The sequence below is a fragment of the Mixophyes fleayi genome, chromosome 9 (assembly GCF_038048845.1).
Source record: "Mixophyes fleayi isolate aMixFle1 chromosome 9, aMixFle1.hap1, whole genome shotgun sequence".
Classification (NCBI taxonomy): domain Eukaryota; kingdom Metazoa; phylum Chordata; class Amphibia; order Anura; family Limnodynastidae; genus Mixophyes; species Mixophyes fleayi.
The window spans coordinates 7,216,096-7,230,710 of record NC_134410.1 but is presented as its reverse complement, the minus strand read 5'-3'; positions in this window follow the sequence as shown (position 1 = coordinate 7,230,710).

Sequence of the window (14,615 nt, the reverse complement as noted above, 5' to 3'; positions counted from 1 at the left end):
TAAATACGTGTTATTATGATTTCAGATGTAAAGCAAAAGGATAAACAGAATGTTGTACAATTTTCAAAATGTATTTTTTCTTCCTTTTTTTTTTTATTTCCTGAGAAACGGGTCATTGGAGAAACAGATTGAGAAAATCATTATTTTCACAAATGTTCCACAGTTGTAAAGTTGTAGACGTAAATTAATTTGCTTCCAGATTGGATATTTTATGTAGACAAGTTATTTTCTTCATCTAAATACAGGGTCATTTGTCCCTTCCCAGCCCCTCTCTTCTGTCTCACCCACCTCCTGTACCGGGTATCTCGCTACGTATGACCCTGAGAATTTAGGACTTGCATTAAAATACTCTCAAAGTTATGGATTGCAAAACTTCTCTTTCACACTTTTCCAAATCCCTTCTATTACTATATCGTGGCATGCTGGCGCTTGTAGTTCCATGACAGCCTCACCTTGCTCAATCACTACCTCATTTTGTAGCCATAAGCTGGAAGGGCATGCTCGGACTTGTAGTTCCGCATGAGCCAGTTTGCGGGGCCTGATCTATTCTTACTCCCATTCAATTGTTATGTACGTCTAGTCGCTATCCAATAACCATTGTCCACTTCCGGTGATGTGGTTCCAAAGCACAATGTGATTTAATAACAAAAAGAAGCAGAGTAACAAATCAAAATAAAATAAGTACAGCCGTTACTTAGCAGGCGTCCTGGATCCAATGTACAGTCATTCAGTCCTGAAGTATATGGTCAAAGTGACTGAATACTGGTCCCAGAGCCCCTGCTTATATACAGTCAGTGATACAGTGAAAACAATACAGATGACTTGGCATGTTTCCATAGGCTCAGGCTTCAGCAAGGTCCAATGTAATGCAGGTCATTGGCCAGTTCAAACTATGCAATCCAAGGGTGGGGGTCAACTCTCCAGGAGATGCATACTAATCTTCCCGCCAAGAACTGGTTTAAACTGGTCTATTTACATTACACAGACAATACCATTCTGATCATTTATTCCCTATATTTTATATCTAGCATATGCAAGGTGCGATCTTTTAGGCAATTTACCGGACGTCTGCGGATAAATAGGGGATTAGAATGATACCAGACATGATATGTTTCCTGTGTCCTGAACCTTAGTTCTCAATAACGTGTACATAACATTATAGTATTTCACCATAAATGATGCTACATTTCAGTACAAACACTATGTGTTGCAACTAATTTTAATATGAGCTAATTACATGTGTATCCGTCCGTGTAAATGTGTGTATAAGTGTTCACAGGTGTTGTGGTTAGTTACGATCTTCCACGCCATAGCGTGCTATTTGCATAACTTCAAACATAGACAATCGGATTGTTAGATATTGATTTGAAATGACCATATCCAAATAGCTGACCGACATAGTCACATGAGGGCATATTCCACCGCTCGTGCCCATTTACCAATCGATCCTGCCCACACATTTAGCAAACATGATGGGTGGTAACGCTAGTTGGACAACTTTTGGTATTGGACCTCTGACATTTGTGGAGGGTGTTGTTAGCTGTGAAATAAAACATTTGTGTGGATGTCTCCTTCCACAAGCTGGTGGTCCTGTCGCCCCCCCAAAACTCACAAACTGGGTTGCGAATCGATCAATAGTTATGTCTTCATTGTATGCAAAAAGAAACAAAAAGCATAAGTTTATACTTAACCTGATGTCCCCCTTATCTTAAGCTGCGTAATCTACTTCATTGTTTGTGTTTCCCCTCTAAACTTTCAGTTGTCTAAACATATCTTGTACAACATTAAAGAAAAAATGTGCTGCATGTTATAGTTCTGTGTATGTTCGGACTCACATATAAATGTGTTTGTACAGTTAAGCTGACAGGCAGCGTGATCTGAGCTTGTGCTATTAAGTAAACACATAAAATACATTTTGTTTCCTTATTCATGGTACGGTTTCCATGAAAAGTGCATTTGTGCAGAGATATTGAGTAACTAAGCTTCATTCATGTCAGGCAGAGAGTTGTCTGTTTGTACCGTGTCCTGTTTTTGCTATAAGAGGCAATGCAAACCCACAAGGAAACATTGATCCCTATGAGAAAGTGGTAGTTGTTTTTGCTTGTGACATTATGTGAAAAAGACTTGGGGGTAAATGTATCAAGCTGAGAGTTTTCCGGCGGGTTTGAAAAGTGGAGATGTTGCCTATAGTAACCAATCAGATTCTAGCTGTCATTTTGTAGAATGTACTAAATTAATGATAGCTAGAATCGGATTGGTTTTTCAAACCCGCCAGAAACTCTCAGCTTGATACATTTACCCCTAGATGGGCCAAGTGGTTCTTATCTGCCATCAAATTCTATGTTTCTAAGCTTACATGCCTATGCTAGACTTTTCTCATAGGGATCAATGATCTCTAGTTTGCCTGCTTAGCTCCTCTGTATATAGAAAGAAAAACTGGGTTCAGCACGGGAATACTAACACCACCCATGTGCACTTAGCATACGCTCTAAGCTCACTTAAGCTAGTGTTGTGCTTACAAAAGAATGCATGCTATAAAAAACCCCAGAAAACTAGAACTAGTATAAAAGAGCCGTAAAACAGAATTATCCAATCTTCGATTCTGATCTACAAAGCCCATTAAATAACGAACAGTGGAGTATTGGGGTTAAAATCTAAAAAAATGTTAAGGGTGTAGATTCCTCTAGAGCAGGGGTGAACAGCATTTGGCCATCATCAGCTGTTAACCCCCCATAATGAGCTTAAAGGCCTGCTGATCCAAAACAAGCATACTTTTGTCCCTCTGGGCCAACCGATAGCCATCCACATGCGCCCAGCCAGCTGTGGCCAACAGCCACATAGTTCAGGAAGAGAGTGTGGCTGGCGGTCACATGACTGTGGTCTGCTTACTTCTCACTTCTATGCCAACCAGGAACGCCAACGGCTTCTAATAATCAATGTAAACCTGCTCTATTCAGAAATTGGTGTATAGAGGGGTCCTCACAGGGAGAAAGGGTCTTTATGTACTTGCTTTTAACATTTGGCATTATATGTGGTTCAGCATATTTTTACTGACTCTTGATAGGGCTCCATTTTTACAGCTGGCACCAAATACGGTATAGCACCAGATATTGTGCACTTTTCTCTAGTTTGCCTAAGAAGTAGAGATGCTCAGGCTACACACCCGAACTTAGCAGATCCGAGTACCGAGCTGAGCCGGCTCGGCTTGGTACATTCGCGCACCCTCGGAATTGAAAATGAGGCAAAACGTCATTGTTATGTCGTCGGACCTCGGATCTCATGGGCTTTGGATCCTATAAGTACCGCTCTCCACGGTGATCCAGCGCCATTTTACAGAGGGACACAGAAGGGGCAGCACAGTTCTTGGCAGTCTCTAGTGCAGTTGGGCAGCGTCATAGGTAGAATAGAAAGAGGAGGGGTAGCAGTGTTCTTCAAAGTCTCCAGTGACATTCAGGAGAGCTCCATTGCTAATTGTCATTGCTGAAATACAAATAATAGGTCTGGCAGTCTTGGTCTTCTAAATCTGCAGCCTTAGTTTGAAAGTGTATGAAAATAATATTGTGACCTGTGAGGTGGTCAAAATTGACTGCAAATGACTTGAAATTAGTGTTATTGAGGTTAATAATGTAGGGGGGAAAAAAAGGAAAAATATGTGATTTTAGGGGGGAAAAAATAGGGATTTTAGAAGAAAATCGGGATCCAAAACCAAAACACGCAAGGGCAGTTTTGCCAAAACCAAAATCAAAGCACAAAGTTAATCCAGATCCAAAACCAAAACCAGAACACGGGGGTCAGTGAACATCTCTACTAAGAAGTAATTCAGTATAATATTGTACAGAGTGATGGATTAAGATGATCTGGGACCTGGGATGAACTTATGTCGTGGGTCCCACTACACAGGGGAGTCTCAACTACCTGTCAAACATCCTTCATTCCATTATCATTCTCCATGTGGTGATGGATGTTCATTGCCTTCAATGCTCTTCATATAAAAGGTGAGAAATATATCTGGATACGATTTACTTCTACTCAGTATTTGTTAAAAAAAAATAATCCTTTTTTTTCCAGATCCTGTGGTTGCAAATCTACTTCGCATCGGCACCTGTTCCCCTCCACTCATGATGGTTCATGACGTTGGACATTAAGAAAGTACAGCTCTAGTGTGTCTGGAGGACATTGCTCCGGAAATCTTGTGTTTTGCTCAGATGTAACTTCGCAATCCTAAGCTGTACCATGATTTTGTTTTTGGATAGAAGCATCTTTCTCCCATTTAAACTTCCATGAAAGCCACACTGATTCACTCTTTTTCTGAGTCATGAACCTTAACATTTACCATGTCGACAAAGACCTGTTGGTCCCTCCATGTAGTTTTTGGGCTGTTACCATTTTTTCATATCATATGGTCTGATCTTTGGGTGATCAGAGTTTTTATATCGAACATCTAATGGACACTATTCAAGGGCGATATAGGTTCAGAGGGAGTTCATTTACTACAACTAAACTAATTCCTGAGTCTTTCGCCAAATGGTCCGGAAAAATATACATATATATATACATCATGACTTTTGGATTTTTTCAGAAAGGGTTGGGTACCATTTTCCGATGGCCTAAACCCCGACAACACTTACCCTGGCAACTTCAGGGCGACGTTGTCATTTCCGGCTCACTTCTAATGCCTACTGTACCACCATTCACAAGCACCCTGATTTATTGCGGTATAAGGAGAAATATATGAACATTATATATCAGCATCATCCGAATCTAGAGGAATTGAGATATTCTCTTAATAAGCAATAAATGTTTATCCATCAAGAGTCCTCTGTGGGCTAATAGATCTTAGATCCGCACTGGACGCACTGTGGTTTGATCTTCCAGGAATTTATGAAACTACTGTTGTTTTGAAATTTATATTGTTATTTGGAGGAGCTATATGATTGCGGGTTTATTTTTGTTTATGTTTATTTTTAGGCAGTATTGTTTTTATTGGTGTAATAAATGTTATATATTTTTATCATTTTTTGGTAATGAGATTCTGAAATAGCTCTTCCTTCTCTATTTGGTACATATGATACCATCTGCGCAGTTCACTGTTTTCTTTTCTTGGTATGTGGTAGAGGTGTGACACTCCCTCGTTGGAATTGCTGCACCTGGTATCTTTTATTAGAGATTTATTAAATTACTTTTTTATTTATTTTCTTTTACTTAGCGCCCTAGACTAAGTTTGCTGAGTTTTATTTTAGACTATGCCACACTCCAGCAGTTTTATAAAATTTTTGTTAATGAGGTTTTTAGAGATCTCCTGTACAATTATGTCATTGTCAATATTAATGACAATTTGATCTTTTCCTATGACCTTACTTATCATCATCTTCATGTTAAATCTTTTGGTAAATGCTTACGCCTAAATTGTCTTTACACAAGTTAGAGAAATGGATTTTTGAACAATCAAAAGCTCCTTTTATGGGTTAGAACATTTGTGCTGTAGGATTTGAAATGGTTCCAGATAATGTCTCCAAAGCTTTAAACTATTCCCAGACAATAGTCCTTAAAGTCACACAATGTTTCCTGCCTATGCAAACAGTTGTCATTTTGTTTAAAATATATATCTATTGTGGCTCCAGTTATTACTCTAGCAAAAGGGAAGCTTGTTCTCACAATTGGGCAAAAAGATCTATTAATGCATTTCATTTTAGATTTGCATTTTCCTCCGCTTCAGTGCCACAGCTCCATGATCCTTTCAAACCATTCTTCTTAGGGTGGATGGGTCCCTTGTTGGTGGGGGAGCAGCACTTTCCCAGCAAAACAAATCAGGAAAAAAATTAGTCCTATTAGTGTTTTTTTTTTAACAAAAATTGTCCTATACTATTGGGAACTGTGAGGTTGTAGATACAAAAGCATCATCTGCAGAGTTTATACCCATCACAAGAACCGAAAATATGTTTGGTCAGCCCAGAAACTTAATCCCCAACAAGTAAATGGGCTGCTGTTCTCCAGAACTTGTTCTCATATTCGCCTGGTCCCTGTCAAAAAGACCTTTCCTGGCCAAACTGGTTATTGGACACAGTGGGATAAAAAGTACTTGGACACAATCCAGAGTCATTTTATATGACTTCAATTAAGAACTGATGTAGAAGGTTTTGTTCTTGATTTTCAGATCTGTACACAAATTGAATCTCTTTATCAATTAGTCATCTGCAGGTCATTTGCTATCCCTGTCTGTACCATCTAAAACTGGGACTAACCTTAACAAAGCAATGAGGAAAGCAAGTCAGATGCTTGGTTGTATAGGGAGAGGAATCAGTAGCAGAAAGAAAGAAGTAATAATGTCACTGTATAGGTCATTGGTACGGCCTCATCTAGAATACTGTGTTCAGTTCTGGAGGCCATATCTCCAGAAGGATATAAATACATTACAGACTGTACAAAGAAGGGCAGCTGAAATGGTGCATGGCCTACAGCACAAAACCTACCCGGAAAGACTAAAAGATCTTAATATGTATAGTTTGGAGCAGAGAAGGGAACGGGGGGACATGATAGAAACTTACAAATATATCAAGGATTTGAACAAGGTGCAGGAGTGAAACATTCTTCAAAGGAAGAGAAGTGTTAGAACACAAGGACATGTACTGACACTGGGGGGAAGTAGGGTCAGAGGAAATGTGAAGAAACATTACTTCACAGAAAGGGTAGTAGATAAGTGGAATAGCCTCCATCAGAGGTGGTAGAGGCTAATACAGTAGAGCAATTTAAACATGCTTGGGATAGACATAAGGATAACCTTACAAAGAACTAAGGATTAAATAGGGCTTGAGGTTACCATAGGTTAAAAAATGGGCAGACTAGATGGGCCAAGAGGATCTTATCTGCCGTCACATTCTATGTTTCTATGTTTAACCTTTAAATGTACTTTATTAGGGATATTATTAAAGGATATTCTAGCATCTGGGTTGTTTCATCTTCCATCTCTATGGTATACTTCTTGAAATCATCTATGATGACAGAGTTCAATTTGCAATCACACAGTAGAGCAAATTGCTGCCCATCTGGTAGAGCACCTTCCGAGTACAGGCTGTAAGTTACAAGATTCCTCATCCTGAAACTAGAAAAGGAAAGCAAATAAACCACATTAATTTCTTAAAGACCTGGAATAAGCAAGAGACTCTGTTTGTACTCCCCATTGTGGGTGATGTTGAATTAGTCACTCAGGTTATGGGAAGCCAAGTGTCAGAATCCCACGTCTCTAATAAGCCATCCATCTCCCAATCTTGTGCCTTATGTGGATAAGCTTCCAGCCTTTGGCCTGCCTGGTTTATTTGCTCTGTAGTTCTTCTAAAAGAGTGCTGGTTAGATGAAAATAACCAAGAAGGCAAAGTACAAAGCTGAAGACCAATACTTTGGACGTCAGTCTTGTAGCGGAGTCAGGACTTTGAGTAGGTGGAGAGCCTGTTTTTGTATCTAAGTAAAAAGTGCTACCTTTGGGAGGTGAACTATTTTGCAATGAAAAAGGAGCGCCTTGCTATGAAATGGGAACTTGAGGAGCTCTGGTATTGTCTTGTGGAAGTCATCAGTCAAACTCCACAGAGGTGATTATACCCTATACAAGATGCTAATCCTCAAATGTTCAGGTGGTATCTGACTCTCAAGCCTTTCTCTTTTGAAGTGCTCTATAAACCTAATGCAAACTTTTTTGGACCAGATCAATCTCCAATGGGCTAGGCATCTTCCCCATGCGTAGATGTGATTAAGTCTGATAGTTCTGATAGTTGAACGGACAGAGTAATTTGCTTTATAAGGCATGGCAGCATAGTCTGAATGGCTGCAAAGCCTCTGTCGGCTTAGTACTGCTAACTAGGGCTGGACATCCAGACTCTTACTACCGCCCAATTTTTCTACTGCCGCATCTTTGCTTATTTTGCTCCTGCGACCGTGTGTTTCTTTCACTTCTGACAACTCACCACTGACTCCACAATGCCCACTACAGGCACTTTGTCACGAATTGTGTTTCTTTCTGCATAACACCTCAATCCAATGGACAGATCGAAAGGGTAAATCAGAATTTGGAACAGTGCTTCCAAAATTACATTTCTAGTTATTAAGACAACTGGGTGGATTTCATTCCCTGGGCACAATTTTCTTTAATAATCACTTGTATTCTTGTTCCAACATTTTCCTTGTTTATCATCTATGGTATAAACATCCATTAATATCTCTGCCTTAACTTTTTTTTTAAATTATGCTGCAGAATTTAGTGGAAATTTTAGCTGGAAAAGGTGGAGCAGAAGAGTGGTGTGGGCATGTGAAATTTGAATTAATAAATTGGTGTATTGAAGGACATTGCTAATAAAACACAAACATTTCATCTATTATATTAAGAAAGGAGCAGGGAAATATGTTTTAACAAAAGCATTATCCCTATAATATTCTATGACAACAGGACCATGGTGTGACTCTTTGACTAAGACAGGACTGTAGGAACGCCAAGTCTGCTGTGTTCTGCATTTCTGCTATTTAGGAAACCAAACTCATCTGGATTAGTAATCACTTGCACAAAACATTTGGATAAACTGTCCTTGTAAGAGTTTTTTATTGTCATATATGAGTTTTTAAAGCTTACAATTATTTTATGTAAATGTTGTAGCCGCATGTTAATGAATGGTTTGTTACATTCCAACCTCCACAGCGCAATTAGATGCCTGTGGATCCTAGGAAACTTAGAATTCCTGAGCCCACAAATATTAATGTTCAGTTTATTTATACAGAAAAGTCTTTACTTTCCGTACAGAGCTGATCAATTCGAAAAAGAAGAAAAATAATTATAGTGCACTGGTTATTGGGCTCCCCTACCTCTAATTCGGTCCAGTATCACACACGAAGGTAAACATCTTGTAGGCTGAACTATTAGTTGAGCAATTCACTAGATACAAGTGAAGTAATAAGACAATGCAATGACCCCATCTCATGCAAGCAGAGAGAACAGCGCATGCAATGCAACAACAACAAAGGGGAAGAGGCCCAGGCGTACACTAGCCCCTTTCACCTGCTTATATATTTACTTTTGCGTTTTAAAACCACATTGTAAATGGTCCCTTAAAACTCCTCCCTTTAAATAATCACCACTCTTCTTTTCTTTTAACCCCTTTATTAAAATACACATTCATGTTCTAATCCATCTCACACACACTTACTGCCGGCATGGCCGTTATCTGATTGATTTGACGACCAAATTGAAAAATATTTTTGCAAAGCAATAGGGGTCTGTTTATCCAATACTAAATATTGTGTTTTACCAAAAACACTTCAAGAAAAGTTAAATGCAAAGTATGGCAGATCTCCAACCATTTCCAAAGCCTCAGACACATTTTCCTTAATGTAAATATTGTCTGCAAAATATTTTAAATTTCCTCCGTAAGCCTGATTAGCTTACTGCAAACTCATCGTCTAGGTATGGGAGGGAGGGCTGATTTTTGTGTAAGCGCTTTTGCCTCATCCGTTACAACGATAAATGTTTGTATTAAGCAAAACATTCAGTGATCTATTGCCAGTTGCATGTTTGTACGTTCTATTTTGGAAATGTCGCAGGGCACAGATGCCGAAATAGAGAACTATTTTGCAGCTGCAACATCTGTTACCCTTGGATCCTCCTTAGGCGCAAGTGTTGGCATCTGTGAAGCTGCCTGGAGGGCCTATGGAGAGGTTACCTTGCTAAGTGCTTGCTGGCCTTTCTTATCTGCCTGCATGTCATTTAGAAAACTCACCCATAACTCTACGAAGCATTAACACAAAACCACACAACACTGAAAGCCCAGGCTCATAGATTATATATCTCTTCCAGCCTAAGAAGTGCCTAGCAAGGGATTGTTAGCAACAGGCAGTGTCTTCAGATGACAATATTGGGAAAGGAAATAGCATATATAAGGGGAAACGTTCTATTATCCACCCTCCCTTACGTAAGGTGAACAGATTGCAATGCATAATTATACATAGAAGCTCTCTGTATCCTACAAGAAGAGAAACAAACAGTAAATAAATTCTGCAGGATTTTAGGAGACCTCAAGGATGTAACTGAGCGATTTTCCAAAAGCAAGATGCAAAAACCAATGTGAAAAGCAGAAATGTGACTACATGGGAGCATACAAAAATAATAGTCTAAGATAGCAGATTGTGGGGCAAAACATGTAGGGAATTAATTGAAAAAGAATATATATTTGCAGCATAAGTCTAAATTAGTGGTTTATCCCGAGTTAGTAGATTTGACAGTGATACCAGTGATATATGTGTTTTATAGTGTCTACAAATATTCATGTTGATTTGTGTAATAGGTGATAGTTTGGTTACCATCTCAGCAGACATTTGGTTAGGCATACCTCTGTCGATAATGTAATAGTCTCCTATAGCTTGTCAAATACAAGGACGAATTAAGAACAAAGGTCTAGTCTGGTGTTCAAAGAACGTTAGAAGCGCAAAAAATAAAGTGTAGCTACACTAATCGTTAATGAAAACATTGTAACAATAGACAGCACGAATAAGGCAATTCTCTCTCAGATATAGATTTTAATATGAAACAATGTTCCCTTGAGGAGTGCAGATAAGTCAACTTTTTGGCCCTTTTTCAATACAGTGTCATACATGTATCCATTTAAATCCTTTATTTATACACAAAGAGTGCCACCAAAGAATGCAACTTCATCATGATGTGAATTGTGGTCATGGCGTAATGCAGACACAAGTGCATTATGGGCAACGAATAAAAATGTAGCTTGTAGCAGCGTGCGTCAAGACAGGGAGAAAAAAATGCAAACATTGCAATCACATGATTGATATCAGCCAATAAGATCAACGCTCATTGCTTTAAAAATCATTACATATCACAATCCTGATATAAGATTATAAACAATAAACATTTATCAAACATCCTCATATACAAATGTTTTACAATATTATAAAAAGATTCATATAAAAATTATCATATTCTTGTGACATAAGCAATAAAAAACAAACACAATTAGAAAGTATAACCGCTACCCTCAACGATACTCCAATTCAATTCAAAGCTATGTGGAATCCCTGGACATCCTTTTATGAAGCAGAACCGCCCCTTTCTACCATTTGACATTCTCTTATTTTAACTTACTATCTATTTATTTCTTCTTGATTGGAGATGACTGACTAAATATGCCAATCTCTTGCTCTAGTTATCATAGACAAACTCACTCATCTTTATTTTTCTCTCTCCCTCATCAGATACCTCCCTTCTCTTCCCCCTTAACCCCCTGTATGTCTCCCCTCACCTACAAACTTTTTCTCTTTGAATTATATACACCAAATCTACATTTGGATTTTACATCACTTTATTTATCATATGCATGTAAATGTTAACATTTTATCCTCATGTATTTATGTTCTTCTCCCTATATACAACTCATTGCGTATATTTTATACGTGTAAACCTGTTTAAATAAACAATAAAAAATGTTGTTTAAAAAAAAGAAACAAACACGATTAGTTATAACTTCCCTTAGGAAATACATTATTAATTGAAAACTAAGCCATAGGGACCATCCTCTTGGGAAATATGGGTGTAATTACCAATGGCAATACCAGGGTGGGCAGCAATACCAATCTGCTAATCAAAGGGATATTGGCATTGGGATGCAAAATATCATTGCTGTCCAATTGTCTTTTATGGTATAATACAAGGATTATCAACGACTGCTGCCTAGTTTGTAGAGTAAGGGGTTTGGGTGATCTATCAAGTACAGACATTTCTAGAGAAACATTTGCAAATGTTACAAATGCTCAGTCCTATAGGAGAAACTTGTATTCTAGGCAGAGTCATTTTCATTTAAATTGCTATTATAAATTAGAAGGCTGATACTTATAGCGTGTAAACTGATCTTGCTTCCGCGTGACTCACATCTCAGTACTGTAAAGTTTTACGAGATATCTTAATCCTGAAGAAAACGAGATTCTTTGCAGGCTGCTAGTACTCTTTTTTTTCTTCATTTTTTTTTTTTTTAGTGGACCCTCATTACAAATATTTACTGTTTCTGTTCTAAATTAGTTTTCCGGGGTCCACACGAACAGAACAACAGCTGTGAGGAATTTTTATATTAGTCATAAAGAAGTATCACACCGTGAATATAGGAAGGTCATATGTATTCCATGTTTTATATGTAAGCAGCTAGTGACTTGGTATTATCATGAATATCAGAAATGTAATAATATTGTAACTGTGCTTTCCCTTTATAGATGGAAAAAACGACGCATCATTTAATTTGTAATTTTGTAGCCAAAAATGTACAAACGTATAAGAAAAGAAAGGGGCAACATTTAAAGGAAAATTAGCACCAAATATTTAATTTTTTTTTTCTTGTGATATTCATTCATTTAAAATGTTTAGAGCAATTGTATCATTGGTCAGAGCTGTCATAACGCATGGGCACGCTGATCCTATGGGGCCCCACGAGCATAGGGGCCCCATTGACTTGTCAATTTTTTGTTATATTATTCCATTAGATTTATTCAGAACCTTCAAACCAACTTTAGTAAAATGTTTAGGAGGACTAATCACCTCAGTATCAGCTGTTATTTGTACATGCCATCTTGCTGTTGCAAATACATATCTTGAAGTTGACGAAAACAGTGTGCACGTACTAATTGTACACACGTAATTTTTTGCCGCAATTCTCTGCAAATAAATTTCGCAAATGTTTGTGTTGAACACTTGATGAACAATAAATAATTCATAGTAATTTCATATGATTTATCAACTGAGTACCATTCTTATGTTGAATTTCTTGTTATTCAACTTCAAGGCTCATATTATATTGCCCAAAAGTTAATGTGGATTAATCTCTGCTGTACAGCATGTTTTTTTTTAATGCTTAAACACTGATTTTGTTGGAGGTACCAATAAACATAAACTTAATTTTATCGATAATTTACATTTTTATCCTGTGAGTGTTTGTGTAGGTAGGGTCCCAGTACACTGCTTTACCCTGGGGGTCGATAATGCTGTTAAGATGGCCCTGCCAATGGTGCGACACTTCTCAGAGTTTCTGCATCTGTGTTGTTACTAAATCCATGTGGCCCTCTTCAGAAATGCGTTCTCTTTTACACGTTTTTCCCTAAAATGTTGCTCAGTTTAGCGTCATTTTTGTCTTAAATTAATCATGAGAGTGAAGGGGATTGTTACAATCTTAATTATATCTGTCAAGTTTGTGTGTTTAAAGATTTTAATTAGATTTGTCAAAATTTTAATAAAAATGAGCTTTTAGGCAGAAATCTGACTGTAATTTCATCCCTGCTCCATATTCCATGGTTATTAGAAAATGGAAGAGTTTAGAAGCAACAGCAACTCAGCCACAAACCACATAAAATCACAAAGCGGGGTCAACATCTGCTAAGGCTCATGGTGCATAAAAATTGCCAACGCTCTGCTCATTCCATAGCTGAAGGGTTCCGAAGTTCCACTGGCATTAATGTAAGCATAAACACTGTGCGGTGGGAGCTTAATGGAATGGGTTTCCATGGCCGAGCAGCTGCATACAAGCCTCATGTCACTAAGACCAATGTCAAGCGTCGGATGGGTTGGTGTAAAGCACACCGACACTGGACTGTGGAGCAGTGGAAATGTGTTCTGTGGAGTGATGAATCACGCTTCTCTGTTTGACAGTCAGATGGGCGAGTCTGGGTTTGGCGGATGCCGGGAGAACGTTACCTGCCTGACTGCGTTATACCAACAGTAAAGTTTGGTGGAGGAGGGATAATGGCATGGGGCTGTTTTTTAGGGTTTGGGCTAGGCCCCTTATCTCCAGTGAAGGGCAATCTTGAAGCTTCAGCATACCAAGTCATTTTGGACAATGCTCTGCTTCCAGCTTTGTGGCAACAGTTTGGGGAAGGCCCTTTTCTATTCCAACATGACTGTGCCCCTGTGCATAAAGCAAGGACTACAAAGACATGGTTTGATGGGGTCTGCGTGGAAGTACTTGACTGGCCCGCACAGAGCCCTGACCTCAACCCCATCAAACACCTTAGGGATGAACTGGAACGGAGAATGTGATCCAGGCCTTCTCGTCCAACATCAGTGCCTGACCTCATAAATGCTCTACAGAATGAATGGGCACAAATCCCCACAGAAACACTCCAACATCTTGTGGAAAGCCCTCCAAGAAGTGGGGGAGCTGTTATCGCTGCAAAAGGGGACCAACTCCATTATATATATATATATATATATATATATATATATATATATATATATATACAAACACACTACTGAAAATTATTTAGTGTTGAAATATGCAATGTACCTTTCATCTCTGAGTTCTGTGTGTCTGCGTTCTGAAGTACAATAGTAAAGAAAGAATCTATCTTTAGAATTGTCCCCTCTCTGCCTTCTAATAAAATCTTTAATATCTAGTTGGAAGAGAGAGAGTATTACGGTAAGTCATGGCACGCCGTCACTTCAGACGCTGCGTTATCTCCTTCTCCTCAGACGAGTTCCTCTATCTCCTTGATCAGTGATATTACTGAAACATGTGTGTTGCTTCCATCTAATTAAATGTTTCAACATATAACATGCTCATCTGTTAGTAAAATTAATATCACTAGCAAAA